At 41.1% G+C, this 27,379-nt stretch overlaps 1 protein-coding gene across 2 annotated transcripts in view; it reads left to right on the plus strand.

Annotated features, from left to right (window-relative positions):
* Positions 1 to 12,809, plus strand: part of zic6 (zic family member 6) — a 69,727-nt gene extending 56,918 nt beyond the window's left edge. Inside the window, exon 3 of one of the 2 annotated variants that reach the window (XR_006844913.1) lies at positions 12,441 to 12,809. The gene's annotated coding sequence lies outside the window, so the exon portion shown is untranslated. Of the gene's footprint in view, positions 1 to 4,828; positions 5,258 to 12,440 lie in introns of those variants that run through there. The other variant, XR_006844916.1, reaches the window with a different exon arrangement.
* The last annotated feature ends 14,570 nt before the right edge of the window (positions 12,810 to 27,379 follow it).

A 27,379-nucleotide genomic window follows, 5' to 3' on the forward strand; every position in this document is an offset into this window, starting at 1 on the left:
AGTAATTTGACATGTTAATTTCAGGCATATGTTGAATGTTTATTAGGTTTTATATTCAAAGATTACTACTTTACTTTTCCCCTTTGTGACTGGCCAAGGTGCTTGTAAGAAGTGAACAAGCCAGATCCATTCATTCATCTGAAAATACACACCCCAGAAAATGTACACCATATTGAGCCACATAACAAACCCCCAGTTGGACAAAATATGTGCAACATAACATCCATGTTTCATGATGTCAGTAACAAGACATTCTGAGTTGGCACTTTGTCCTGAGCAATGTAGTTTATGCCTTTCCTAGTACTTATAGTATCTTAATTCTTATGCAGAGACTGTGATTTAGCCTTTTTTGTGTGTACCAGGACATGTTTATGGGCTAATAGGCCTTTGTTAGTAGTAGTCTATTTATTTAATACAATTGTAGTGTGAACAGAAGGAATAATAAACAGGCTGACTAAACATACGATTCTTCTTTTGGTCTGAGAAAACCCTGTGTAAGGACACAAAAGGGGGACGTTTCCACTGCGGAAAGTAAATTCTTTTGAAGTGGAACTAATCATCTGAGGGATGGTTCTCGTTGTCCTAACAACGCTGCTGAATTGGAATGAGCCTTCTTTTTTGTGGAAGATATGTTTTCTTTTTTTCATTCAGAACTGATGATGATAGTAGTTTCACGCCCTGTCCACCCACATTGTCCGTCCAAACTTCTTTGCAGATAAGTCTTTACTTGGAGACGCCGAACACACGGCGGGTGACTCTTGGACTGTGACGTCAGCCTCACTCCTCTGTCTTCCAGTCTTTACGCTTTTTAATACCGTTAGAATGAAAGGGGAATCTCGCAGCAAATCCTCTCCAATAACAGTTCTTTCTTAGAGTGTGAAAAGATCAAGACTTTCAAACCACTCCTATATGATAATGTACCAGAGACTCTTAAGATAACATTTCTCTAATCTTTCAAGTTTTGGTTGCTTTTAACAAAATTAAGAGTTAAATACGTACAGTGTAGGTTTAGATGTTAATTTAAAAAAATATGGTTGTATTTAAACAGTACACGAAGTAAACATTTCTAATATACTTCTTAGTAGTGTGACGATTTCTTGGAATTGAAGACAAAATAGTCCAGATATTCTGTTAGAAATGGCTTTAATGCTCTTGTTTCTTGTTTTTATATTAGAGTATCTTGAATGCAGCAGTTGCAGCTTTATTTGCATTTCTCTCGTGTAATCATGTGAACTTGTGGATCTCTCTCTCTTTATCTCTTCTAAACCCATCCAGCTTTACAAATGAATACCTGAATTGTTTTGTTGTTATTTTTTTCTGACATGAATAGGCTGGTAGTAAATGTGTAAATGACACTGATTCTCATCTTCAAGTGAGTAACCTTATATTAAGATTAAATTAAGAAATGACCTAAAAGAAACAAAAATGAAAAACCTGTTTACATTTGCATAATTTGCGCTCGGCACATCAATCAAATGGCATAGGTCTAAATGGCAAAAAATAAAGCAATTCTTTGTGATGGCTTAGCCAGTCCTTTATTATAAATAATGGGAACTATTCTTTCCCTGCTTGTCAATATTGCTAGGTCTGATAGGTTGCAAAAGACTGCAGCACAGTGAACACAGGATACTCATTATAATGTTCTTCTCACTTAAGATACTACATCCCATTTACAAACCAAGTAAGCAGTTATTGGCTGGAATGATGGGGACTGTGATTCAGTGTGACAGCTCCTTTGTCTGGAGATGAAGGGATGTAACTGTGTGCTCCAGCCTCTGTCCAGGGTCTCCTCATACACCCTCAGGGAGTTTAGAAAGGTAACTTTGGCCCTCTGACCTCAGACCGAGAGAATTCCAATCTCTTACAGTTAATAAATCTTTGTCTTCACACAGGTTGTATAGCTTTGCCTCTCTTGAGTTATAAACTGTCTGCCTTTCTGCCAGTCCTGTAGTCATCCAGCCGTTTTATTGTCTCAGTGGGGGTACAGAGTTCAGGCTGCAGTCATCCCCAGAACAGAGGTGACCTGTTTGGGGAGGTGTCTTCACTACTGTGCTTGCTTATCATTCAGTGCTGTCGAGACTTTGAAGGAGCAGACACACGAACACACAAAAATAAAAATAAAAAACATAATAAAGATTTTGAAATAAATAAAGACTGGGGAATTTCACATCGTAAATTAGTTGTAGATTATAGTTTGTAGATTTTGTCACAGAAAATAGACAAAATTGTCCCTTGGACAGCATTTTTAATACAATTGAATTAAAAAAGCTGTAGTGTTCATGCCAGAGGTTTAAAATATGCTCTTCTTTATCTCAAATAAACATGTGATGCGTCATTTAAAACACCATCTTCACAGTGTAAAGATGGCCATTAGAATAGAAATGTTACAGCATCAATTTTCAGTAAAATCTCTCATTGAACCATCATTGGATCAGGACATAGATTTTACTATTCATGCTTTGCCATGGCTCTGTTCAAAGCTTTCCCACTGTGTTTGTATGCGTATGTGAACTTCAGATGGCTATTTAAGTCTACATTATTCATAAATTCTAGATGATTTATTAATTACGGTCTTGCACTTTTCGGAGAAGGACAGGGAAAGAACAATAGGTTGCGGATTTATGTTATGTTGTAAAATGTTACAAATCAAACAAGTTTTCAACCGTCCACAATAGCAGCCTGTTGGCAGCGAAGCCATGAATGCAGCCAAAGATTTGGCAAACAAATTAGACCCAATATGAGTCTGTGTTGATAACTATAGTCAAGTATTTGTATTACTGAGTGGCAGGTGGCAGCCAAATGTACAAAGTCGTTCTTAGTCAAAAACTAATTCAGACTTGTAACCACCAGCCATGAGTCTACATGATGCTCAGTTAAAGCAGCAGCTTTTCACACACCAATTGAAGTGTATTTGGACTGCTGATGCGGGATTTGGCAGCGATGTATTCACAGTGATGTCACGCAGGGTTGCAGTGACAGGAGGAGACAACTCTGTCTTCTTCAGCTGAAGACAACAACAGCGGGAATTAGCCTTGCCCCTTTTTGTAAATGGTGAAACAAATGTTTGGATGTTGATTCTGGGTTCTTTTCTTTTTTGTTGTTGCTGTTGTCACTGTCTGTCTGCTGTACGCTGTCTGCTGAAGCTTCACGGGTACGCGCACACACACTATTACTGACTGGAGCAGGTTAAGGCAGGACACAGCACATAAGCTCACGGCACACTCGGATGTGGGCCATTTTTAGTTCTTGTTGGTTAGAAAGAAATTCAGCCCTTTAGAGGACACAGCTTGGAATCCTCAAAGAACCTAATTTCTTCTCTCCATCCAGAAACTGGCTCTTTTAAAGCTCACTGAAAGCACACTGCATTCTAAACTTGGAAGTAGAGGCTGATGTCCTGGAAATGCAAAATGGTTAGCAGTAGCAATGCCCAGGAATACGTTTCCTTAACAGAACCACTGATCAGTTGTGTTGCATTCTGCTCATATTTTCCAAATATCCCTTGGCATGCTTTTTCATTTTTACATGCCATGCGGTAGCTGGTTGCCATTGTCATCATGGCAGACTGGGAGCTGGGGAGAGGACGTCAGCGCCGTGCCAGTTGGCTTAAGTAGTGAAAACACAAGGCAGACACAGCACGATTCTAATCTTTATCGTTCCAGACACGAAGGTCACTTTTGTGGCGGTTGCAGTTTGTATTTGGGCCATCAGGCACAAGACGGATTTCATATACAAAGTGAAGATCTATAAAACCACCAAGCGCAAGATGTAGCCCATATACACTATTAACATGTGTGTTTTCCTCTTACGTTAAGGGTAAAAGACTGAGTTTGAGTTCATCAGAGTGTTATGTAACACTGGATGAGCCAAAGCCACTCCAGTGTTCCCTCAAACAGGAATTGCTTAAGTCTATTATCAAGAAGTTACCATTAGAAAAGGTTAATAGGTAATCACGTTTTGTGATATTCTTGTTGCATGTTTCCCATAATTTTACAACAACGTCATATGCATAGATAGTAGGAAGGTTTGTACACGAGAGAGTCATCATGTTTTTTTTAATTGACGGGTTACAGCTATTCCCCTACCGAAGAAATGCTGCTCTTGTCTTTGCTGCACTGCATTCACTGTAGCTTGTAATCAAAAATAAACGTGTGCATCTGAACTTATTGTATAGCTTTATCAGTTTTCATGCAGCTCTCCAGCCTGTGGACTCATCCTCCTGGTGGTGCTTTGCTTGGGTAGACAATAGTCCTGCAAATATCAGGGGCCAAGTCATTATCTTCTGCTCAGCAGGTGTAGATATTATTGGAGTGTTGAACTAATGATATGTAATGAGCTCCCTGTGACACATGTCTAGCCACCCTTACTATCATGGGGCCCATTAATGGATAGCAGCATCATAATTACCTTTGTTGAGAAGCCAAACCTAAGCTTATAAATATATCAAGCTATATTTAAGTTGTGTGTGCAGTATTACATGCTGCGTCCTGCACTGTGCCAGAAAAAGAATTAATCTTGCTTTTATGGCTGTTTGGTGAATGTAGTTTGTGCACCAACGTGACGTTGCTCACATACTATCAAAGCACTGATTCCACACACTGCTGACAAGTGCCCCTTATAAGAGTGCATCTGTGCAATTGTCTGTAACGACTTTTCTTTTTAAAACAAGCACTAAGAAACTGTTCCATGACTAACAGAGGGGCGAGTCATTATTTGTTAGCATTTTAGGTGTATTCTGTAAATTGAAAGCCCAGGATACAAATACATGGCTGTCTTAAAAATTTATATTGGAAATGGTTTTGATGTTGTACCCCACTGCAAACACTTTCAGCCTTCTGCAGGTCTCCTAGCAACAGCAAACAAAGGCAGGACCCATCTCAAGTTTCCCGTGGAGCGGCCAGTCCGGCGTGCCTTTGATCTTGACTGGGAAAATAGCTGAGTGGGCACTACTCGCATTTGTCTTTCATTTACTCCAGCCCCCCTCCCGCCCCTCTCCCAAAATGTTCCCTGAAACAGCCAAATCTTCATCTGTCCCCAGCCACTAACACCCTTCCTGGATAATCAACCATAGCAGGGGAAGTCACTGAAGCACTGCAAAGTTTTGGACGTTTTCGTCTGGGTGAAGGGTCGCTACCTTTACTAGGCCATCATTTGTGGTCCCTCTGTGCAGGAAAGTGAGCATGGGAACCAAGATGATATTTTATCCTTTGTTTCCATTGTCTCGGTGTAGTCTTGATGCTGAATTTATGACCTTCTCTCCCAGGGTTTTTAGATAAAAGTCTTATTAAATACAATAAACAGTACCTTTAACCTTGCCTTTTTCGATCCTTTCTACCTTTATGAATTTGGACCAAACTGAAAGTGCTTATTTTAGTAGCTGATGTGGATTTTAAAAGTCACAGTGCTGCCAAAGAGGTCTCATAGTTCCACATTTAAAAAAAACAACAACAACAACAACAAAAAAAAACTAGGATGCATTCAGGAAAAGAAATTCATTCGTCCACGTTTAATAATCACAATATGAATAACTCCTTCATTCTGTTCATGGCCATGGATAGATGAAAGTGAAAGATGAAAGATGAAAGTGACATATTTTGTCATTGGAGGGAACTCACTCCAACGAAATTTGTTCTCTGCATTTAACCCACCCAAGTGACGTGCACACACACACAGCAAACCCGGGGCAGTGGGCGACCACGTGCAGCGCCCGGGGAGCAGTGGGGGTTAGGTACCTTGCTCAAGGGTACCTCAGCCATGGACACCGGGACGGGGAATCGAACCAGCGATCCACCAGTTACGGGTCCGACACCCTAACCGCTGATCCACGACTGGGCAGAATATCACAGAATGTTATCTTACTCCAGTGCTCTGTTCTGCTTTCTTCCAGAACAGCTCAGACAGCTCAGGAAATTTAACAAATTGAAGTGTTACACACTGTTTTGGTGTAATTTACTGTAATTGATGTTTCTATCCAGTGCCGAGGCCTTCTAAAGCAATTGCTTGTGTTTGTAGAAAGACATGCAGCCCAGTGGGGTGTATTGACTCAGGCTGTTGACTAATACTGCTCTATTGGCACGTATTAATGCTCTCCCATTGTTTGCCTAACAGACTTCTCTGTAAAGTTAAAAGCACGCCTTGCCTAAGATGAAGATTACTTCTATACATTTTTCAAACTGTAGCAACGAACTGGAAATAAAAACATTTCCTCTTATTCTGAATGGTCCATATTTATGATATGGGTTTCAGGCGCTTCAGTTCAAGACATTCTGAATTGCTCAGCAAATCCTTTCCTCGTGTTAATCTCAGTGATGACTATAGTTTTTACTATACCATATGATGATATATACTATACAATGACTGTAGGTTTTAGAAGAAGAAAGAAATATTTTCAGACGTTACACTGTTAGATTGCACATATTGTCTTTGAAATGCAATAAGCTCATGAAGCAATGATGTGTACAGAGCAACTTTAGCAGACCAGGTTCTTTTAGTAATGAACCAATGCTTAGCGATGAGATTTGCCCAGTGTAAGTATCTGAAAGTAATTCAGTATTCAATATGTAATATATAATAAATGGCCCATGAGAGTGCTACATGATTTTATCTCATACTAACAGATCATACTGATGCAGTAAGATGCATTTTACTAGAGCTAGTTTATGTGCAGCTGATCTTAAAATACACCAATCAGCCATAACATTAAAACCACTGACAGGTGAAGTGAATAAAATGAATCCTATGGGGTGACTGATCAGTGTATAATAGAAGTATATAAGGCTATCTTATAGTCTATATGTACAGTCTTGGTAAGTAACTGCTAAAACTTTGAGGTGGATGTAGTCAAGTAAAAAGTATAACATTTCCCTCTGAAATGCAGTCTATGAAATTCATTTCAGTTCAGCTCTTTTTTATATATATATATATATATATATATATATATATCACTACTGCATGTTCTACATCACGTAAATGAAGGCAGTCTGCAATGATGTAAAAAACAAATCTGAACAAGAAAGGAACTCATAATAAACAGATATGGAAAAAGTGGACAGGTAGTGTCAGAAAGAGACAACAGTAAATTAAGGTTCCTTAACCAATTTGTCCAAGCTCTCATGACAAATATAAGCAACATGAGACAAATCATGGAAAATTAGAAGCGGTAGTGAAATATTTTAGATTGAAAGCTTGGATGCCTTTAAAAGCTCCAGTAAAAGCTACTAAGTGTTTGTAAAAAAAAAAAAAAAAAAATTAAGAACGAGCTCTTTATGCTCTGTATATTTTTATAATAAACCTATGATATACCCCACACAGTTCTGTCTCAGAGCCGCTTTAGCTTTGTCACTCCTGCCTGCACACAAGCTGACACTTTTGCACAAAATGTCAGCCACAATTTAGGAACTTTATGGATTTATGTAGAGGTACATGTAAACAAAAAATACTGCAATTAATCAAAATACTGCAAAAACATTTCAAATGACAATGTTTTGTTAACCATATTCTGTAGTGAGTGCTATTTGTGTATTTTTCAGCTCCCTTAGAGAGCACAACACTCATATTTCATCTGTTACACTGATGCTTGTTTGTGAGGAAAACTCTGAGCCCTATTTTGGTTTCTCAAAGTAAAGCCGCAAAAGGAGCAGGTTTTTACATTCCTTCATGATCCTTTTATGGAAGTGACTATGGTTTGGGTTGTTACATGTGAAAGAACTGTGAAAAAAAAACTAGTCCCACCTCTGCCTTCAACCGTCTGTATCCTCCCGTGAATACACTTTACACACACTGAGAAGTCTTACATTCATTGCCTCACATTATTCACCGCTATGTTTCTCAGTACTAGACCTGAACACTGAGGGGAACACTGTCACCAGCGTGACACAGGATGATAAACAAAAGGTTGTGATCTAGAGAACAAGTGCTCAGATACACAGAGCCTTACGTTTCAGGCAGTCTTGTGACCCGCAAAGGCCAAGTAAGGTTTGCTTTTGCCTCACACCTTCAACAACTCTTTTCTAAAACGGGTTTTTCTGGTAAGAAAAAAGAAATATTTGAAGCTGATCTTTTTTTTTTCCTACCAAAAACCCATTGGAACCCATTTTAGCATATTTATTTATAGCATGTTTCTGATTCAGAATCCTGCGCAAAAAGACCGTTATAGCATCATGCATCATCACATTACCCCTGACAAAAAATAAAGCATGTCTTCATGCTTGTCTGCACCAAACCCCACGCAGAGTTATACCCCTCTGATAGCTGCATGTGCCATCTGACTCCGACAACAATGTTGGGGTGGAGAATATATTAATATCCTCCTGAGCCCTAAGCATGCACATTTACTGTCACCTCAATTCATCAGTTTATATGCTTACCAGAGCTTACTTACAGTGTGCTTCCATGCAAGTCCTGCCTTTTAAAAGGATGTTTATGTAGCTGCTTTATCTGACTGCTTTTGGACATACAGGCCCTTTAAATGAAACTAGAACTGCTTTACGACACTGTAAATTAAGTTGTGGTGATGTGTGCTGTAAGTAACAAAAAGTAACGTACTAAGTAAATAAGGTGGTCCTTGAAATGCACTGCAGTAAATTATGCATAGTTACTGTTTAAAGTGCTGCTTCCCTTGGTAGCTGTGAATTACAATATTTTATGACAGCCTTATCAATAATGTAGGTCAACAATTAGACAAGGATACAGTACAAGGTCATGTCACCTGCACCTGTGTCTTTGTAAAGTTTCAACCTAATAGCGCAAACATGTTTTTTGTCTCATAATATTTTACTCAGTAGCAGTACTGAGGGCAATGCTACAGAGCAGTGGACAAGGATAATTTATTAGCACTTATAATGACCAGGCCTCTTTACTGAGTGCAATCCACAGACCTAACTGTGAGCTGTTTTCTTTGGAACTACATTTTTTTTAAAAAAAAATTAATTTCCATTCATCTCAAAATTATCTGCATTTGTAGATACCTTTGGAAGTAATGAACTAAATAGGTCTTGTTTTTTGTAATTTGGGTGAACTGACCCTTTAACTCAAAGGACACTTCTTTTTAACTTATTGTATTCTGTCTGCGTTTCCAGTTAAGATGACTTTATCTTGGGTAGATCAACTTTAATCATTACTTGAGTATACTAATCTTTCTTTGAGGGACCATATTGTTCCTGCAGTCCTGTGAGTTACTCAAATGTTTCTGCTCATTTGCAGATAATTTCCCATTTGAACTACCACCAAATAGCAAAAGAACACAGTTTAACTTTCATCTGTGGGACAGGATGTTTAAGTGTGGAGGTGTTTAAGAAGGATTTTGCTCATTTGACTGGTGCAAAACCACCCACACTTTTACAATTTATCATATGAGCGTAGACCACTGGCAGCTAAGGTTAAGCATCTTGTGTTTAAAGCCTAAGCACACTCAAAAATGTTAAATCCAAGTTGGGTATATGACATGACATAAATTTGGAAAGAGATTATCTTCAAAGTGCTGAAAGCCAAATACACATTTGTAGATTTATTGAGACATTCAGCACTTTGTAAACATGCGTTAAACACGCGATGTGCTGGCGGTTGCTTTTACCAAGACTGACGTTATTGTGACTGCACTTCTTCTCTGTTTCCATAGGTTTATAGAATGCAGGCTGCTACACCCACACAAAAACAGGACTACTATAGATTTTTGCAGTAATTTTATCCTCTGAATATTTTTTCTCACTTGCAGATCACTGCTTTTGAGTTCCGCTTCCGTTTCGAAAAGTGAGTCCACTGGAATCTCTGTTTACATGAAGAATGGGTAAAGCCCGCGTGGCTAATTAGAGTGATGCAAAGACACGTTACACCATCTCAATCTGTGTCAGCCTATATGCTATGTACACTTGGATGAAGTCGGTGTCTGTTTGTGCCATATAGATTTATCACCTCTTAAGTTTATGACATTTCTGGAGAGAAAAAACAATCATGGCACAGACGGAGTGGGGGTGGGGTGGCATTTGTCAGTGCTCTCATTGGGGTTCAAAAGTAGAATGTCTGTCTTTGTCTAATCCAACACATTTTATTTTTGTAGCTGAGAAATCTGTTCAGGGACCCCAACATTTTTTCCAACTGTCAGGGTGTCATTTGTCAGAAAAAAAAAGTGAAACTGAATCCCCACCCCCAGTCCTTCTGTATGCTGTGAGGTTATAGCTGTTTCATACATGCAAGGTGGGGGTTTGTAACCGACGCACATGTGGACAAGGCGACCTGTTACTTCAAAAACACACACTTCATGGTCATGTTGCATGCAGAGAGCTCTTTGGCCGATCTTCCGACTTCCTCTTTGACACTGCTCTGCCCTGTGGCCTCATCCACCATCAGCGAGCGATGACATTTTAAGGAGCCAAAGCCATCGGACTCAAGAGTATTGTCCCTCATGATTAAGACGTTAACCTCCAGGGCAGCCTATTACTCTTTAGTGTCTAATTTTTTCTCCCCCCGACCCTCCCCACCCCCGCTATCCTCCTCCTGCTTCTTCTTCTTCATCTTCATTTTCTTTCCCACTGGTTGGTCTCTGCCAGCAGCCTGCACAGAGAGGCTGTTGAGCCATTAGTGAGTCCCAGCATTGATAATGAAGCCACAGAGGTGGTCTGAGCCAGTGTGGCACAGGAGCTGGAGCACAGGAGGAAGGTAGATTAGGATAATTACCTGGCCACGGGGAGAGCAATGAGAAAGGTGTCTCACTTCCTGCAGGCCTCAGTCGGAGAAGGACCAAATGCAGTATAATCAGGTGCGACACCCTTTGCTCAGTAAGGAAAGACAAATTAGTTCCAATCATTTCTAATGATCAAAATGAGGAATGATGCGTTTCTTATTTTACTGTGACAGTGATTGCTCATTCTCTGTTCTTGCAGGTGTAATCCACATCCCTGTTTGCATGTATTTATTTGTTGTTTTTGTAGCTGTGATTCAGGTCTCTCACACATACTGTACGTAAGTCCTAAATATCCACACTTGCGGAGACTTTGAAGAGCCTATGAGGTCAGGTTTTAAATTATGGTCTGCACCCACACCAAGCTGCCTCTCCTTACTCCTGTAAATCCATTTTCCACACAATGCATTTCAAATCAAAGCAGCGTCACCATAACACGCCTTAGGAAACATTAAGCCATAGTGCATTACTTTCATGTATGATAGCATAGCCCCTGTATGCTTTGATGTGCTCACTTTTTTTTAATGCTTTATTAATAATAACAGACTGGCTCCTTCTCACACCAACATCAGCTTCTGGTGCTCCTTTTCTCTCCTCCTGAACTACATCGCTCACTCCTTCCATGCCTCAGCTCCTTCATCCCTCCCCGGCCCCTGAGCCTTGTCTCAGGATTGGCCTGTTTGTATTTAGGAGGAGGAGATTAGATGGAATGACATGGGCCTTCAGATGAAGAGAATGAAAAAGACCTATCAGAGGGCAGAGAGTGCGAAACGCTGCATCGTCATTGGTTGCTGTGGAAAGCAGACACATCTTCATTTCTTCCAGTCATCCTCTCCAAGTGCCCAGCTTTCATTTCCACGCCTGGGGAGGGAAGCAGGGAGGGGGGGGGGGGGCGGGGGGGGGGGGGGGGGGGGGGGGTCAGGATTAGAGTTTCTGTTAGCACATTTAAGTGTGTGTGCACGTGTGTTTGCTTGCCATGTTGTGTGCAGTAAACATCTTAGCGATACAGAAGGATGAGCGTGTAGACACTGATAGCACTCACCTCCTCCAAAGCTGGCCAAAATACAAATGCTGGAGCAGATTTGTAGTGTCATTCTAGCTGAGCACAATCCCTGTGAATGGGATGGCCGATTCATAGACATGGAAAACCTACTCAAAATGAAGATTTCTTAGTGATTTCTGCCATTATTTCAAATCTATCGCCAATTATTTTGCATTAGTCTTAAGGGAAATGATATTCCAGAGCACACAATAACTGTTCAGTGTTTACCAATTTCGACAATTTCCAAGCAAGTGTAGCAATTTATCAGATCACTTTAAAGCTCCCCACATTCGCATGCACACAAACATCTGTCCATTTGATTTTCTGCTTTTGTGTTTTCTTTTGGTTCGTTTTCCTTTTTGATGTTTCTTTCCTCTTAGTCATATATAGAATTATTATTGAATCTTGATATGCGTTGTCATATTATAATTTCAGGCCACAACTTCTGCAGCTGTTCTGTGAGTCATGTATGCACACTCACACTAATTTTTCAGTGTTGTGCTATGTCGGCCCGCCAGAGACTTGACAACACTCTGCAGTGGAAGCCCTTCCTAAAGTTTTCATATGAGTAACGTGTCTGTTGAGCTTGTTGTGCACCAGACTGTTGTCAGTATTTGCCTGCTTGTTAGGATGCAGCCAGTTCACTCTGGCTGTCTGAACAGTGATATGATGGGAGCAGTGGGTCTGAGCCCCAGCTGACTCTGCTCTCCTCCTCGCCCATAATAGATCTGCATGGTCTGGAGGCGCACTGGGGGCACCTGGCTCCCCTCCCTGCCATCTCTGGCCCGATCGATCGGTGAGGCCATCCCAGTGCAGAGACCAGGGGTCAGCTTCAAAGGCCTCCTGCCCACTTCCTGCCACCTGGTGTTCCATTTTGGACAAAGGGTACATTTCCTTTCTGTTCCCTCCACCCTCTGTTGCCCTTCTGCAAACAGGTTAAGGACATGGAGCAGGTACAGCGCCTCCCTGTGATCTCCTTCAGCCCCCACCCCAGTCGCCCCCAGACTGGGAGGGAGGTTGAGAGATCAGTCCCGTCCAGACGCATCACAATCACCCACTCATTTGATGTAAAAATTTGCTTTTGATTTAACTGTGGCCCTCTACGTGATAGTTACTTTTTCATTTTTCACGGACTGAAAAGTGTTGACTGGACTTAAACCTCTCATCTTCAACTCAGTTTCATGAGTAGTACAGTACAGTGCATCCTTAAAGTGTCCTAATTTCCTTGGCTGTCAAATAATCACATCAACACAGAGAATTATTATTCATTTATAGGATATATTTTATTTAAACATTATTCATATCACAATACAGCAAAAGGCAAAAGTTAATTAAGGCAGTAGCTTGTTTGCAATGATGCATTAATTTAATTGAACTTTTTGGCTCTTACTTGGAACATGTTTCACTATTAACTTATTAACAGATTTGCTATGGTATGAATATCTCTATCTTGCTTTCCCTGTTGGTCAAGTAACAAATGGCAGGACGATCGAACACACATTTTATCTCCATGCGGGCTGTCGGACAATTAGCTCCAAGAATACATATTAATCAATCGAGAATTTTGAATCTGCTTATTAAGCCCAGCCATTTTTTTTCCCTCCAATACATTAGCAGATCTCAGTATGTCCGCTACTCTTGTGAACAGGGATGAGAAGGAGATAGAGGGAGAGGAAATAAAGGTCTGATGAGTTTGGCAAAGAGAGGATGGAGGCTGAGACAGATGGCATGAAGTCTGCAGCACTCTGGCGTGGCTCGCCTGGTGCTAAAATCCTCCTCTCTCACATTCCAACAAATCCTACCAGGAGGCTGGAGAGTCTGTCACACCACTCTAAGGATCCGCACGGCTCTTTTCAAACCCTCCACCCCCCCACCTCCTACCCCCTGTTCTCCTCTGTCGCCCCAGCCCAACTCTGACCACTCTGTATCACATCCCTGCTATTTTATCCTCATATAAGTATACATTCACACATTAACATGTATAAGAGGTGGGTCATTTGGACCTTTACAGGCCTGGTAAGATAAGAAGCACCAGGAGGTGCAGATATGAAGAAGCACTCTCCGACTGCTCTTATGGAAAAGGAGCCAGGGGGGCTTAATTGAGAGAGGTGGCCTTCACTCTCGCTCGACTGTGAGATATCTTATTCAGTAAACACTGGGCCAAATCATGGGGAAAGACTTTACAATCCATTTATATCAGAGGAAGAAGACATAAGAAGCTTTTTGATTAGTCTCACCAGGGCCCGCATCAGGCCGCAGTCTTCAACAGAAAGACTGCAGCGCAATCTCAGTCCAAACATGCACTGTTCAGACACATATTTCATGGCTCCCTGTGGGCCTTACAATCCAAAGTGGACAGTAAATGTAACTGTGATTACACACATAACATAAGGCCGACAACTGGATCACAGGGCTCCATGTCATCTCCAAATACTGTACTGTTAGATATCCTTTGAATTCCCGAAGTGTGCTTTCTTTTACCATCTCAAGCTGGTTCATCTAGTTCATAAGAACAATCTAATTTATTTTTACACTACGCTGTCTCCCCATGCCTCTTTCTTGCTGTCTTTCTGCCTGCCTTCTGGTTGTTCTAATGAATGACTTCTGAGATGAGGTGCTGCTGTGAGGAGGTCACAGGGGGCTTCAGAATCACATTACAGTTAATGATAATAAAAAGAACAATCTGTGGTAAAACCTTTTGGATGTCTTTTCTTCTCTCCCATATGGAATGAATGTTTTATCTGCTGTTGTTTTGAATATCTTTAAATGTATTTTGAATTGAAGTCTATGCAATTAAAATGCACAATAAATATTGTTTTGTGTTTTACGCAAGCATTGCCTATCGACAAAAGGCTGCTCTGATAAAAGGTATGCAGTGGTGCACCATCTGGGTTACAAAGTACACCATAAAGCACAACATCAGGCGCATCTTAGCAACATGGTGCTGCATGAGAAAATATATTCCCGACCGTGTCATTTTAAGTGCAAAATAAATGCAGAAAATACAAGCATAACATTTGAAAAAGTTTTGAACCTAAATTAAACAAAGCTCGGTGTGTGCCTTTAATAAAGGCTGACAGCTTGCCTCATGTTTACATGACATGTAGGTTCAAAACTAGTCTTGATTAATACTGCATTTTTACAACGTGATATAATGGAAAAGGAAAAACTCACATATACAGACATACTGGCTTTCGATGCATTTTTTAGCAGAAACACGAGCTTATTTCTCCAACACTAAAACAATACACCTATTAACAAGTGTCATCTTGCTGTGCAGCTTTTCAACACTTGCGCGAACGGTCATATCAACAACATCAAAGTGTTTTCTGGGGTTGTTTACATGGATGTGACATTCACAAGCAGATCATCAGTTACTTTTTCCTCCCACCACCGCAGAGATAGTGTTGCTGGCTGTCCTTCCTAAGTAGAGGGGCAGCGTGGCGTCCCCAGGCTCATTGGCACTGCAGCTGTCACCCACAGGATGGGAAAGTGGCAGGGTCGATGGCTCCACGGTGTGGCTTCTGGCAGCATCCCTCCCTTCCTGGCCTGGTGAAAGGGCAGAGACGGGGAGCCCAGTCTCTCGGTGCATTGATCGAGGGCCAGCCCTCCATTAGCCACCGTCAGAGCTAAAGGTCAGCTAAGGCCAACGGATGGGTCCCGTGTGCACATCCTATTGAGTGACTCATTCTCACACCCAGGAAGCTAGTCCTTGTCACTTTGGTCTATGCTGCCCCCTACTCCTGGTGGCCACATGATGATGACCACTTCTCTCAGAATAGTGTACCCCTCCCTGATGGGTTAATGTGGGCAAAACTCACTCGTATATTCCAATCTGTGTTTGATGTCAGCCACACTATGCATTATTGTTGCTTTCAGAGCTATTGCCATCTCCTGGCAAATTAAAAGAGCCTTCCTTCTAATTTTCTATCTCTAACAGAAATTGCTTAATAAATGAACAAGCCCTGATTTGCACTGATGATCACACTGCAACACAATTGCATCAAATTGCTCACCCAGAGATGCTGCACCACATCGTGCTCATCATTGAGTGGCAACTACTGCCTGGTGTGGTTTACATTAATGCAGCCAGGCTGTGAAAGGGGGATAATTGTAGTGCTAAATGCTGTAGAAGCTGACAGGATCCATTTCTTGACTTGTCAAGGGCAGCAGTGATAGAGAGGGTTGTGCCGGGGTCTATACACACACACACACACACAGAGGCAGATGAGCTTATTTGCACCAACATGCATGCACACATGTGGGCACGTGAGCGCACACTCACAGGCAGACAAAATCAGCCACACTCCACATAGAGATGATTGTCTCTTGCCTCTGTCAGGTTGTGCTTTTTTTTTTTCTCCAGCCACGGAGACCTCATCCTGGGAAATTGAGCAATTTCTGATTGAAAACAGTGCCGGTAATTAGAGCACTCACTATTTGTAACCACTTGGCATTGCATTAGTATGCAAAGCTGGCAGCCAGCTTATCTTGGGGAAAACGTTTGTTTCCTTAATTGCCCTCTTAGGACAAAAGTGAAGGGGGTGGGTGGGGAGGGAAGAGAGTAAATGTTAACGTGCTGCAGTAAGAATGGAGACTGGTGTGTTGAGGGGATGTGACTCCCTGAACACAGGGGTTAAACTCCACTAATAGGCTGCACACAACACACACAGGCACAGAACAACAGTGGAGACACATACACCCACATATGGGCACACACTTGCATTGGCACATGGGCACATGGAGGCACAGACAAAAAGACAACTATGATAAGAGCACACATTCCAGGACACACACAATTAGGCACAATTAACTCCATAGACATACTGTATCCCATAAAATTAGACGTGTAAAAATAACTAATTACCACACTAATGAATTAAATGACCCCGTCTTTAAATAAAGAATCCATTAAGATGTAAAGCAGAAAATGAGCTTTCTTCAGCTGACTCAAATGGTTAAATAAATGCTGTCTTAAACATACTGAACATATAGTCAGTTAGATCTGCTGAAATCAAACGCAGGATAAAACTGTTCACCGTCCCCTGTCATCTATAGAGCGTAAAGCTTTTCTCAGTTAAGTTAAAAACTGTAGAGTCTGTACACAGCTCAGTCCTGTCACCTCTGGCCTACTTCTCATGGTAGGCAGACCTTCAAAGTCAAAGCCTGCAGCCTCTCCTTGTTGCATGACAAGTGGATGAAAACAAGAAATATTACTTTTTTGCACTATGAACTAGCAGGCCTATTTAGGTTTGCAAACATTTTTTTTATTATTATTTTATTTTATTTAATTTTTTTGCGCCAGTGACTCATGAGGTGTTAGTTAGATAGTTGCTGAATTACTATGATTTCCCCTGACTGTTGGATAGGACTATCTATATCTCAGAGGACCAGACAGCGAGGCATTCTCTCTTTGACAAAACAAAAGAGGAAATGTTGTAGCTGAAACGTTCCAGCACATGTAAAGACATTAGGCTGATAACCAGCTGTGCACTTATAAAATCAGTTTTCCCAATACTTAGAAAACTTTCTATGCGTGTTTAACTGAAGACACGACACAGGGTTGATGAATATGAATAATTTTCACATAAATGTAATTTCAGCCGTAAATTTCCTTCCTTCACGAACGGGACGAACTTTAAAGAGAAGTTTTTTTCCTTCTGAAAGTCTGCTAAAGCGTGTGGCTTGTGTACCTGCGGACGATTCACTCGGTTCAGACCTTGCGGATGGGAAAAGGAGCGTGTTAGTCCTACTTGTTATTTGTCTGTTAGGCAAAAACAAACAAACAAACAAAAAAAAAACGCTCAACGAAATATAAGAAACTGCGATGACAACTGAAATGTTCTCCTCTTTGAAAAGATTATCGCCACATGCTGAAACTCCCTTTTTCATGTCTCATCCGCTTTCTCAAAGGCGGAAAATAATTTCCCATGAAGCAGAAGCAAAGACAGCGTTATTCTGACTTTTGACACGACGATATTTGAGTGATGCCAATTTAAAACCCCGGACTGTGACTTTAATACCAAGGATTTACTCTGTCTGACCTCTAGGACAATCGTGTTCCTCTGAACAATGCGACTTCATCCACATCGTGATATGACAGTTTGGATGAGGTGACTTTAATGTACAATAAATAGTTTATTCCTGTGTGTAACGATGGACGAACCAAAAAAAATAACCACAGCATAAGAAGTTATATAACGGATTTTAATGCCAAAAGTGAGAGTTTCAATCGACTTTTGTAACCTTTTGGTTATTTATTCACAATAAATATGTCGTCAGTCATCATTAAAAAAACAACAACAGCCCGCTTTGAATATCGTGCAGCAAATTTTAATCAAAATTATAGCAACGAAACAGCTGCTATTAGGTTTCGCAAAAACACAAGCTTATGACATATGAAAAGAGTTTTAATTTCTACATTTCAGCGGAAGTGAAAAGAAGCCTGGACGCTACAGGTGGATGGATAATGATGAACACATCCCTGTGGGCCCGTGGGCCTTTTCATGTGCTGTGCTTACTCAGATGCTCTGAACAAAAAAAAATAAAAATAAAAACGCATTAAAACTATTTTCAAATCAGCTTAATTTTAGTCGCTAAAATGATAAAAGGGTCGTGATGTTAGATATATTCCAATTGGACATTAACTGGTGTCCGATGAAATAAAGTTTCCCCTTTATTCTCAGAGATCTGTTGCGTTTCCTGCAGCCTTCTCTCTCAGTAAGCCAATAGAAAGTAAAGAGAGTAAATCAAAGTTTCTGGAAAGAAACTTGCTCATTAAAAATATATATGGCCGTGGATATTGTATTTCTCTCCCACTCGTAAAGTTTTCACTAAATAAAAATACAGAACCTGAGAGAACTTCAAAATAAAATCCTCGCTAAACCACCTGACAGATGAGAGACGAGTGACCCGCCAGACGTGCGCGCCCTCTGTTCAGTGATGTGAGCTTTTCGCCTTAGGATGATGGATGTTAAGATAAAATGGGCCTACTTTCTGGGGACGTTTTAATTAGTCACAGCTAATAAAGCAGTCAGTTAAAATTATCTGGCTTAATTGGTTCTAATGCTGGATTTATTAAGAAATATGTGCAAATGTTTATATTTACACCTCGAAATACAACGTGCCTGAACTCACGTGCACACGCGGCGGGTGGGCTAGGAGACTGTGTGTGTGTGTGTGTGTGTGTGTGTGTGTCGCGGAGGGTGTTGGACACATTTCCTGGTAAATTTCATGTCACTCAAATCCATCGTTTTGGCCTCCGTAAATCATTTTTGGCATTTTGGAGTGGATAAGGCTCCAAAGGTTTTCTTCAGCAGTTAATTGAACAAATCCCGAGCTTCTTATGGTGACTTTGAGACATCAACAGGATGTTTTCAGTTCTTCTATGTAAACTATAATGGCATCTCCGATTGAATTCAAATGTTTTTTTTGCGTTTCTCCAAACAAAACCTGAACTAACACATTGATGAACGCTGTGTTACTTGAATAGGACGCCCCCTCCTCCCCCCTCCTCCCCCCTCCTCTCTTTTAGGTCATCTCCGGCTGAAGGTTTGAGACTTCCTTAAAGTTGTGAGGGCCAAACTGGCTTTAGGAGAGCTGAATCAATGTCCGTGTGTACACACCATGTCCAACAAAGGCAGGGGCTAATCCACCTAATTTACACAATGCACAGGGCCCTGTTTACATGGGATATACCCACAGAGGGCCCCTGTGTCGTCTTCCCAGCATTTCACACCGGACAGAGGTACGAATGAAAGACAAAGTGAATGAGTATTGATACAATCCGCAGTGAAACCGAAGCAGATACTGCGGTGCTACAAAGAGATCACAATGATTTGATTTAAAAAGAGCACAAGCGTCTCCCACTTATTGCTTACATACAGCTGGTTGCTTGCCTCATCAGATTAATCAGTCCGATTTTAGATGTTTAGTCAGGCATTTAGCCTGTGTCTCAAAGGCTGGCAAATGTATACCCCATCAAAATGGAAAGTTTACTTGAGTGCATCAGTCAGCTGAGTGACGGGATGTTATTTACATTAACATGACTGGACTGTAGCCTAACGAATATCACAGGCGTATTATTATTGTGTCTGTGTGTTTTTTTGTTGTTGTTATTGTTTTAAAATAAAGCAAGTTAATTGACACAAGCCCCCTACACCTGAACACATTTGACACAATTAAGCTAAAGAATCATTTCTATGTGACGGACAGTAAGGCAAACACACTCCAGGCGAGGCTATACGAGTCAGAATTGGGTGAATTATTTCGCTCCCGGATTTAAATGCCTCAGCAATACAGAAAATAAAATAGAATGAAATGAGATAAATAAATAAACTCGCCGTTTAGGGCCAATTCCAGTTGGTTTATCTCCTTTCTGTTTTGTTTCTGTCCTCCTGTGTTTGATTTCCAAACTCAGCCATCAGTTCGGCCCGGAGTTTTTCTGTTTCTGCGCGTCTTTCGCCAGGTTTTACAAAGAAGCTGGACCCAATATATGTACAGATACACAGACAGATACTTTATTGATCCCGAGGGTATATACTGAAAATGTAGTGCCTTTATTTTCCTGTGCTCTGCGAGTGCACGCGTTCTTCGTGATTATACCGTTTATAAGTGCGTTTCCTCCAAAATAAACGCCAATTAGTGAAACAACCTGCGATTATCAACCGCATGTTGAAGACAGAGTCAGATATATCAGATTCAGATTCCGCTTTGCTTTTCTTGAACTCACCCTAAACAACTGAACTATCTAATGTGCGTAAAAGCATGTTTTAAAAAAATGAGGTCAGGTGTTTCTAAATTATTTTTTCTTTCCTCCCTCCGTTCCGTTTTGTAGACCTCATCTTCAAACAGCCTTTTCAACAGGCTGTGCGTTTAGCACTGAATGGAGCATTGTCCTATTTCATGTCTTTCCAGCTCATTCACCAACTGACTATTTAGGCAATAAATGAAGAGTCCTGGCTGCTGCGACGATTTTTAAATTGCTTTCATTACAGCCCTAGATTTGCTGTTTATTCGTCTTAGAGCTCTTTGTGTCTTCCCCGTCTGTAGGTGTGTTTTACAGTTTCCATAATTGCATTTTTTTCACTGGGGGTAGGTAATTACTTTGGCACAGCCAGGTAAATTCCGGCGCTAAATTGAAATATTCTGCTTTAATCCTCCCTAAATCCCAATTGTCAGGACACGGAGATGTGAGCAACAGAGGAGTCATGGGGAGCTCCGGTTGCTTCTTCAGGTGAGCGTCGCGTCGCAGGGGGGCGGAGGATCTCCTCTCGCAGTCATAAGCATAAAACAAGATTACTAGATCTTTATCGCCGAGCGCAGTCCCCCCCCCCCCCCCTTTAACGGAACAGAAACTTCACAATGTCAGATTCAAATACGGGATGTTGCATAATGAGCAGAAACATGAATAGTAAGTTGTTTTTGGGGGCGAATATTTTACATATAAATATATTACAAAAAGTCATAAATAAACTTCCCTGCATATTTTCTAGGGGGTTCGTTCCTTTAACCAAAGAGCAGAGGAGCTTAAATCAGTCATTCAGTGGATGCATTAGTGCTTGATATCTTTGTTTTGCATGCTATTTGAATATAGGGCTCCTGACATTTATCACAAACAACTTCTTATTCTAACAAAAAAATAAATAAATAAAACACACGATTGATCACAACTAAAATCTAGATTCCGGGGGTTTTAAAATATAGTTTCTCTTGCAGGAGTAAATTCTGGCAGAAGTTTGTACCTACTGCTTGTCATGGTGCTGCCTGAATTTACCTTCCCCATATCTTTAATTTGTAGTCACCAGGAATAAAAGGCTGAGTCTCAGCTCTGGCAGCTCCCATGTCAGTCTTTGCAGGAGTGGGTGACAGAGAACAGCAGAGGCAGATAGCATGCTAAAATCGCATCACTAGAGACCCCACATCAAAGTAGACCAAACCTCATATTGAGTGAACTTTTAAGCCAGAAAGACTGTGTGACATCAGAGCACCTAAAATGTGACTGTCATGTTTTTCAAACTTGGCTGAACACAGGCTCAAAGACTTGAGAATCATTCAATGGCAAGCACTGTTCAAACACACTCACTAAGATTAGCAGTCTTTGTCTTACAGGAACTTCAAAGACCAATTAGATTGAGAGACGGGTGTGACGCATTTGTCAAAAATAAGATGATAGATATCACTTTGGCAGTGAGCAAACATGGCTGGGGATTTCACTCAAGCACAGTCATTGACAAGACACTGTCAGAAAATGTGTCATCTTCAGCAGACCTGCCAGTTGACAGGGATGCAGCTTGGGATTGAGATTGATCAATTCCCAAACTGCCAGTAAGACATGGCTCTGATAGCAGCACTTTAGTTTGTGAAGTAAAAAAAAAAAAAAACTTTTCGCTTGGATATATTGTCAATTTTTTATTTGCGTCACAAGTCTGCACCATCCCAAGATACAGAAGGAAGAGACAGTGTGCAGCACATTTCAGATAAAAAAACACCCATCAGTGTCATATTTATGTACAGTTTAAAAACTTTAACAGCAGCTTTAGCCTTTGCTAAATTCCTCTCTGCACTACACTCAAGGATTTGGCGAATAGAGCACATGTCTTTTTTTGCTGTTTAATGTACATCAATTCAGCACGTCTAATACTTGAGCTCGTCTTCGACCACTATTTCGAAAGTGAAATCCGATACTCAAAGCACTTTCCTCTTCAAAGTAGGTTCCTGTTGTGCTTTGTGACCACAATAGTGTCAATCTCGTACTTTCAAAGCTTCATCTCTGTGTCAGCTTTGAGTAGCTGTCTATACATGTCTCCGAAAAGGGTTGAGGCTTTGATGGCGGGTCTGAAAACAGTTGGGAGCATTATGACAAAATCTAAAGAGGAAAAAGGTATTTCTATTGATTTGGCTGCAGATGAGATTTGACCTGGAATTTGTGAAATTGCTTTCATAAGTCGAAAATGTGTTTGATGGTCGCAGCAACTCGTAAACATTAGTTTAGTAAACCGAAAAGCATTGTGGGAGCTATAGGAAGGAAATCCCCAGTCAGCTGTGAGTTACACTCTAGCAGAACATCTGCAGTTTGAGATGATTCCAGAAGGCTCCGTCTGTAGCCATGCATAGGAACACTCAGTTTTGACTACAGTCCGATTTAAGACACTCAGAAAGAGTAGCATGCCGTGTTATAGCTCAACATATTGGGAGTCGAATGAAAGAAAATTAATCGATCATCTTGATAATCAAATAATTGTTTAAAATGGCAAAAATACCAAACATCCACATTGTTTGTATAATTTAAAATTCAAATACATTTATGTTTTGGACTATTGGTCAAGCAAAACTAGCCAAGCTTGTAAATGAGATTCTCCCAAAATCTTTGACATTTTATAGATTTTAGAACCCATTAGTGGGAAAGAAATCAACAGGTAAAATAAGAAAAATCAGTGCTTTAATGTAATGTAATGGCTTACTCTGTATTTTTGTTTGAGATTAATTCTTTTGTATTGTGTTTCTATCACCATGAATCATGCATTCTTGTTTGCACTCATATAATAGTCAAAGATATGAGGTTTGGGTGGGGGGCATGTAAGAAAAAAATCTCTCAGTGTTGTCCTAAACAATATCCATTTGAAAAGCAGCGTTTGAAGCCATGCCAAGTGATTGGGAATAATCAAATGACAATAATCAGATCAAAAGAATGGCAATCTCAATAAACTTTGTCATTCAACTATTCAAGGTTCAGTCATATCAGAGGTGTTTTGCATAACTATGAGACCCTGGTTCTAATCCTCAAAGGGTTTTGGGGCTACTTGGCTTTGCACTGTAGTCATTCAAGGTCTCAACCCGGTAGGAAATATGGGCTGCCATAGCAACACAAAGATGGCCTCTAAAGGCTTAGCATAATTCTTCCCTAATAGAAAAATAACAGCGGCAAATCCCATCCTTAGTGAACTGGCTTATTTGACAGAGGCAGACTCCCACCTGTGAAGCACATAGTCACCACACCAATGCGCTAAGACTACGATAAGATGAAAAAGAGCCCATCTCTGGATGGGGATGGGCAGCCTAAGCTCAAGCCAAATTCTTTCTCTTTTCTGAAGCTGAAAACAGCCCACAGTGTGTCTCTGGCTAGCTTTAGTATTTTTTGAAGCTGGACAATATGAGCTGCCAAATGAATCATACTCTCTATATGGTACTTAACTTTGAAGTGCTTAAGCCATACTCTGAGAAAAACTTTTGGCAGGAGCAGATGGTTTATATAGGATCAGATCTTAGCCGGTGAATTGTAATCACCTCCTTGCTCTCAATTTATTGATCTAGTGGTAGTAATATGACATTAGGAGGTTCTAAATCTGCCTAGTAACTGTCCTCTCCCTTCTGATTGTGATCACAAAATATGTGATGTATCACACACCCTTTACCCCTCCTCCGCCTTCGCTGCCAGGTACCACAGAGATGTATTCTTGTCACTGTGTGAGTTGCATCAGGATGATGAGCACCGGGTGAGAATAAATTACCAGCACACTTTAGGGTGGGAGGCATGTAAGTATCAGCGGCAACAGCAGCGCGTTGCTCTCTGCTTATGGAATTACTAATGAGGAGAGGTACCCAGTGGTGTTACAGCCATGTTGACTGAGCTAAAATCAAAGGCTTTATGAAATCATTACTGTGAAAGCTAGCCATGAAAATCAAATCATCGCGCGGCACAGATTTATGTAAAAGGTATATGGCGTTCTCTTGTCACATGCAAAGGCTGAGATGGAGAGAGGCAGGGGGAGAGAGAGAGAGAGCTGTGGTTGAGAGATGTGATGCTTCCTACTACCGTGCACTTGAGTCAGCCATTTTTAGCTCGACTGAATTTCTGTTTATTCAGTACACTCAACAGCTACAGCCTCATTGTCTGCTCAGACGCCGCATCCTCCTGTCGGAGTCCCAAACACTTGTCTTATTCAGCCCTAATTTAAAAGGTGTTTCGGGCTGCTGGGATGAGTCCCGCTACCTCATTCCTGACTGTGTATAATCTCATCATTGTCAGCGATGTGGCATTCAAGAGCGCACAGTTAAGATGACATAGCAGAACTGAATTGAAGATTTTTATGATATCATAATGTCCTTTCAGCTCAGGGCAGAGAAAACTGCGTTTTGGCGTGTTGTAACCTAACTATAATAGTTATTAATATATAAAAAAAAAAATCACCAAAAACTAAAAAGATTCATGGCTTAATATCTTAATTTCATTGAGGATAAATTCTCCCTATCTTAATATCTGGTACTTGTGGTTCTAATAACCATAAGGGTGATGTATTAGTACTCTAAAGGGACTTTTTTGTCATGCAAATTCACCAGCTTTCTTATCAATTCATCTTTTTGCTGCTGGGCAAATATGCAAAATTCGAACATTAATATTCTATTCCCCCCATTATATTAAGAGTTATTCAATATAATGTCACTAAAAACAATATCTTTTTCTGCCCTTTACACCTTGAAATTCTGCTATTGCTGTCTTTGAAACCACAAATGAAAATCTCTTCACTGGGTCCTCTACATTCCTGCGGCTTGCCTATATTATTGAGTGATTCGCAGTGGTGTCTTCACATTAAATGAGCAATGACATTCACAATGGCTGTATGTGGGACTGAATCTATTTTATAGTGCAACCTCAGTGGCTGGCTCAATACCATAATAGACTCATTAAATCAACACTGTATGGACTGCTGTCCAACGAGGGGCCAGTCTCTCCTCCCTGAAGGGAATCCCACTGAACGTCGGCCTGTAAGCCTCCGGTTTCAGTCTTACGCCGAGCACCTTTCTACATCAAAGCTTGCAGCGCACCATGTCTCAAAGATTCACATCTCCAGGAAAGAATGGCCTCTGCTGAGATGTGGACACCTCTGGCCTCTTTTAATGTGCATGGTCCCCTCCCCCTTCTCCAGGCCTGAATCCGAGGATAGAGTGGCTATCTGACAAGATCACACAGAGAGGTGCGGGAACTTAAAGGCAAAGAGTTAGTGTGCATCCTACCAAGAGTCTCAAAAGAGTTCTATTAAAACACGTTCAATATGCCGGTCAGGGCTTTCAAAGTGCTGCACACCCTCTAGCCCCGGCAAACTCAAAGGGCATCAGTGCACATTCAGTAAGGGGAATCTGGCCCCCATTAATTTAATGAGTCCAGGGTATTAGTATGCCATAGCCAGCTGTGAAGTCTCCCTTTTTTCATCTCTGGTGCAGTTTTAAGGAAAGATCCACCAACTTGGGAGTGACAAAGGGGGGCAGAGAACGAGATACGCTCATCTAATCTAAGATCAATTTCTAGCTGTCAGTCCTCAGAGGGCAATTTCCAGTGGTTAAGATGTCTTTGTGCAAGCTGGATATCTAGATAAAGAATGCAGAGTGGCATCTTTACTGTCACCAGGAGAACTTTGCTGTCTCTTTATCATGATTGCCTCCTCAGAAAACAGATGTGAAACTTTGAAAAAAGAAAAAAAACAAGGGGCAGAGGATTGGCACTTGGAGACATATTTGCATAACATATTTGGAAACATGCTGTGGTCATTATAGCACTGTGAGGTTGTTTTTTTTTTTTTTTTCATTCAAGTCTCGTCTACAGTCACTTCACAGTTAATTAACTTGGTAAACAACGATGCTGCATTCTAAAGCTCTAAGACCTGACTTACAGGAGAACACACGGTCTGTCACTTTACAATGAGCTGACACGCAACTGACAGTCACCTGTAAGAGATTACAGAGACAGTGGAGTTTGCCAGGGCCTGTCAACCAGGAAGGAGCAGCTGCTGGAGCTAATTAAAGCCATAGTAACATGGTAACATAGCCCAGCTCAGGGCCACATCAAACACTCTTCATGCCAGTCTGGAGTCTCATCTCTGGGATGCTGAGGCCCTCTGTGACCTGTGCTGGGAGCCTGCTGGGCCCTAGGCCTGACCCGAGAGCTCCGAGGTGACTCAGAATGGGTCAGCATCACTGTGGGGTGCACCTGGACCAGCCTTACCTGTGTCTGTGTATCTGCATACCAAAACGTGGCCATGCGGCTGTGTGGCCGTGGGTGCACAGACTCTGACCTGCACAACAAAGCAAGAGAGAGAGATCGTGGGTGAGAGGTCAGGAGGAGAGTCGAGGCTTAGGAAAAACACGCGGAGGACGCATTGGCTAAACATGATCAGAGGGACACATGTGGTTCGACTGAGGTAGAACCAGATGCCCTCAGAAGTCTTGATGAAACGTAAGTTCAATGTAAACATGTAGCCTCAGTAAGGATTGTGCTTAAGTTACTCATGAGCTTAAATAAAAGTCCGTAATATGATTTATCTGATTATCTCAAGGTAAATAAAATACCTAAATGTACCCTGTTTACAAATTAAAAAGCTCTTACAGATTGCTGTCTCTCAAAATAACACTGAACTCATTCGTAATGAGCATTCTCGCTGAACAAACGTACCTGAAGCCCACTGAGGAAAGGTTGTTCCAGCCAATATTTATAGACATGTGATAAAAGAAAGAAGATAAAAGAACAGATAGCTGACTCTCACCGGTCCGTCTGTTTCTTCTCTGAATCTGTATGTCAGTTGCGGAGCCTGTGTGTAACTAACCAGAGAAACATATCTCTTATGAAACCTTTCCTCACATGCAGTGGCAGCGAAAATGTATCAGATAAATCT

The sequence above is a fragment of the Scatophagus argus genome, chromosome 12 (assembly GCF_020382885.2).
Source record: "Scatophagus argus isolate fScaArg1 chromosome 12, fScaArg1.pri, whole genome shotgun sequence".
Lineage (NCBI taxonomy): Eukaryota > Metazoa > Chordata > Actinopteri > Scatophagidae > Scatophagus > Scatophagus argus.